Source organism: Lolium rigidum, chromosome 2 (genome assembly GCF_022539505.1).
Source record: "Lolium rigidum isolate FL_2022 chromosome 2, APGP_CSIRO_Lrig_0.1, whole genome shotgun sequence".
NCBI lineage: Eukaryota > Viridiplantae > Streptophyta > Magnoliopsida > Poales > Poaceae > Lolium > Lolium rigidum.
Window position 1 is genome coordinate 121,421,692 of NC_061509.1, and position 4,828 is coordinate 121,426,519.

Consider the following 4,828-nt stretch of genomic DNA (forward strand, 5'->3'; position numbering starts at 1 on the left):
TTGCATAATCTTCAAATTCAACTGATGCCATGGCCACCTTCTTCGCACCGGAGTTGTTGTGGATGCGGAAGATCTTGTCAACCTTGAGCGCCCATGAGAGGTAGGCTTCGGCGTCATCTTCACCCTTGAACTTGGTCATGTTGAACTTGAGCTTGCCTTACATGTTCTCTTCATCCTCTAAGGTCCTTCAGCGAGGTCACATTCCTTCTTCTCTTGCAACTTGTTGTGAGCGAGGAGGTCTTCTGCGGCCAACAATATCATTGGGTTGGCGTTGCACTTGAATGCTTGATTCACTTGGTGCTCGATGATGGTGTTGGCGGTGATCTTGAAGAGGTTGTCGAGGTTCTTGACGATGTCCATGATTTATTTCCTCATCTTGACCATTCGTCGGATCTCCTCTTCCATGTTGGTTGTGTCGAGGATGATTCCAAAGATCGCGCCTAGGTTGTTCTTGGTGACCTTGACCATGAGCATCCATATGTGGTTCGCGGTGAGGCACCGGGTCCATGTGGAGGATGACGCTGTCGTGTGGTTGGTCTTCACGCCCATGGTGCGCATGGCGGTAATGTTGATGGAGATCATGGGTTTGTGCTTCTTCTTGTTGAGGACGCTCATGTGGTCGAACATGTCGATGAAATTATCCTCGCCTTGAGTTGGAGCATGATGACTCGTGGTTGTCATGGGAGTAATAGTCTTGTGAAGAACTTGATGATGAGATAGAGCGGTGTCGGCGGCGGTGAACCAAGTTGTTGATGGCGCGCTCGAGGCTCTCCTTGCGCCGCTCCATGTTCGCATCGTTGACCGCTATTTGGCGATCCAAGTTGTTCGTGGCTTTGCGAAGGAGGGCCATGTCTTGGTTCACGACAGGAAAGTTTTGTGCTACTTCTTCGTATTGCTCGTCCATGCGAGTCTCGAACAATGATATATAGTTGCTCTCTGAACTCTTGGCGTTGTGTCCATTAATTGTGTTGGGTAGCCAGCCGCTCGTTTTCATGGAGGGTCGCCTCCTGCCATGCTTCTTCTCCGTTCCTATGCATGTTGTCAAGACAAAAACTATGTTGAGGATGTTAGTGGAAGAAACTACCTCCAAACCTCACCTTGGAATGACCGAATTGGATCAACTAACGAAACCAAGGGAGAAACCAATTTGTATTGGGTTACACACGCAAAACACACATGCAAAAGGTACCAAATTGGTGGATAGGTAAGGATGGTGGAAAGCCAAACGATGAAATCCAAAATCAAGTTTGTTGTTAAAAGTGAGTGAAATCCAAAAGTCAATGTCCAAGTGTCGATCACCAAAAACATGGAAAGATGTGGAACACACACATGAGATGAACGGGGTTAGTTCGACCAAAGAAAGAGCGGAAAACCAAGATTGCCTACAAAGACCGGCTCGGTGCCACACTAACGCAAGGAGAGGCAAAGCTTTGGTTGCATTGAAATGAGAGACAACAAGATTCACATGTGGCCTCTCTTCTCGTCTCTCTTTTCCGCTTAAAATATTTTGACTCTTTTGTATTTGGTGGCACTTGCTCTTTTTGTGTTTTTACGACTTTTTCTCGCACTATGTTAGAGTTAGCCTTGCTTTTGCTATGTTTCCGCACGAGTGTTTGCTTATAAGATTTACTCCACAGTACACACCCTCACAACCGGGGCCACGTGAAATGTCTTGCAACACTTGACAAGCAATGCTCGATAGGATAGATCGCAAAATGAAGAGGGGCTACAAGGAAATGCAAGTTATACCTAGATGGTTCGTAGGCGGTGATGATCACAATTTGCGAAGGTGGTGGTGGTGTCAAGAGTACGGTTGCAAATCCGGGGTGCCGAGGTTGTCTTCACCTTTGTGTCGTCGCTGCGGGTTAGTTTCACGAACATGGAACTCAAACCGAACAAACAACCAGAAAAGAAAATTAGGTCAGAAAAAATGGTGCAGTTAGCAGGATTTCCAGCGGTGCCAGTTCTCTGGCCGGAAATTTCTGGTCGTGGTTCCGGTGATGCCGGCTCTGCCGCCGGTTCGTTCTGGTGGGGGTTCCGCTTTGCCGGTTCTCTCGTTGGTTTGTTCGAGTCTGCCGGTTTCACCACTAGATCTGAGATCATGATGAACTTGACGAAAGTCAAACGTCGGATTTCGAACGGAAATGACCAAATTGAAGAAGATAAGGGTTAGGGATAGGTAAATCAACACCAAAGACAAGTTTCTATTGGATCAAAACCACCAAAAACTAAACAAAATCTCAGATCCATCCAAGGCAAATTTAGGGGTATTTTTTGGAAATTTTATAGAAACGAAATTGGGGGAGTGGGAGGTCAAATTTGTGGTAACCAAGAGCTGCTGATACCATATGATGTGACCTAGGGTCAAGGATTTGGCCCAATCTCATGAAATGACCCAAAGTGGGGGATGAGGGGATGGGAGAAGATGAGGGACACAAAATCCAAAACCAAACACACTCACACCAACCCAATACAAACCGGATTTGAACTCCCTTAGGGCTTGTTTGGTACTAGAGTTTTAGTGGGGATTAGCGGGGATAATCCGCTCCAAACTTCAAATTCCCACTTATCCCTAATGCATGTTTGGTGCTAGAGTATGAGCGAGTTTAATCCCCACTTATCCCCACTTTTCCACAAATTTTAGTGTATTTTTTTTCAATCCCCAATACTCTACCCCTACCTACTGGAATGGGGTGGAGTTTTGTGGAGATTGGGTGACAGAAGAGATTCACCCAATACTCTAGAGTATTATCTCCACTAATCCCCACTAAAACACTAGTACCAAAAAAGGCCTTAGTTGGTTAGACTAAGGCAATAGAATCAACACATGGAGAGACTCAAAGGTAGAATCCATGGGGTAAAAGATTGGTGATGGAGAGAAAAGTCTAGAGCATGAATGAGAGAGTGGAAACACTAGAATCATTCATGAACAAAGTTGGATCCACATGAGTAGCCTTGATACATAGGATTTGGGGGTCCTAGTAGTAGATGAGACAAAGCTCAAGCATAAACTCAAATCTTAGTCTAACCGTAGATCTGGTCGACCCAGCAGTATTTATAGTATGAAGGGGCAAATAGGTAAATTACAAGGCAGAATCGCAGTTTGAGTCGCAGGAATCGATGAGTTCCGGTGTTAAAACTGGCACAGCCGGGCTGTGCACCGAAACGGTATCGACGAGGGGACCGGTGGAGGTTCTGGTTTACCGAAACGTGTTACTGTAAGTACTTCCGGTGAAACCGGTCTGGTTTCCGGCAGACCGGGATGGTTCCGACGCAGGGTCCGGGGCTGCCGGTTCTGGCGCCGGTTTGCTCCAGCTCTCCTTTTCCTCGTTCTTCTCCTCCCTTGATGGATTGGCTTCCTTGGGGGTCTTCCTCTGAGTTGTACCGGATTACACATAAGGCATTTTGATGAGGTAGCAAGCCATTCAAAGGGAGGTTAGGATCAAGCATGGTAAGGAGCGAGTTCACCTCTTGTTGAAGTGCCTTGGTGCGTGCTCGCATCATCGGTCCACTTGGGGCACTAGTTGGTCTTGGTGTAGTCTTGACCTTTGGAGGGCTACATCATTATGGCTCATACATTCGGCACCGCGAGGTTCGCCATCGTGCTCTTGAGATTCCTCAGAATCGTTGCCCTCGAAACCGGCACGTGCGGCGCGTCGACGGCGAGCCTTGTCGATTTTGCTCTTTGCGGGAAGAACGTCATCGAGAACCGCTGCTTCGACGTGGAGATCTTTCAGGAGATCGTGAGGAGCGATGCCGAGAGCCACTGTCGCGGCGTGGAGATTTATCCTTCCTGGCTTTGAGCTTATCGTCGATGATCCCGAGGCTTTCCAAGGCGACCCAATGAACTGGCACCATCTGATCGTCGGGTGTCGGCTGGTTGTTGATCAGGTAGGCCGCAATGTGAGCAGTTGCTCCCTTGACTCTTTGGGCCTGAGGTTGCCCACTGAATCCATTGTCATGAAGGAGATGGAGAGGTTCGATGTGATCTCTCTCGCGTCCGACTCCTAGAGGTGTGGGATGCATGGACGATACCTACCGGGGGCCTGGTTGCTCTTAGAGGTGCTCCCGAGGGAAGAAAGTTCCCTTCGTCGTTCGCTTGACAGGTCGGCTGCCTGCCGGCGTCGATCAAGGTCGGTTCGCTCCTTGGCCAGCCGAGAGTGGTTCTTCTCGAGGATAGCATGGTAGGCGTTGAGGGTGCCTGCCGATACACCGACGGGGAGGCAGGTGTTGTTGACCACGGTGTTGCAGGCTGCGGCCCACTCTTCCCTGGAAACAGAGAAAGTGTTGTTGACGTTTCTACTGCTGGCTTCGCCATCTTGCCGCCGTTCGACATTGGTGTGCGGGGTGTGTTCACCCGTAGGGACTTCAGCCCCAATTTCAGGGTTGATGGTGACGTAGACTTTGTAGCGAGCCAACCGCGCCACGGTTAAGGGGATGACATCGTTGCATTTTCCGATGCTTTCCTCGTCAGAGGAGTACTTGATGCCACACACGAAGGGAGGAGCGTTCGAGCCGAGCTCCTGCCTGGTGTCGTAGTCGATGCAGTAGCATGACGTCAGATCTAATGAGTCGGAGTCGACTGACTTGACGGACATGGTGGACATGGTACGGCGTGATGATGACACCGATGGTGATGACGGAGCCGACGTAATCGACATTTCTGATGCAGTGGTCGTTGACGTAGCAGCTGATAAATTAGCCGCGGTTAGTGATGAAGCGGAGGACGTGGCAGTCGATGAAGTCGGGACTGTTCTGAGGCCCAAAGTGATCGAGTTCGGAAGCCGCAGAACGCCACCGGCGCTGATGTTGAGGTGGACGCTCCCGA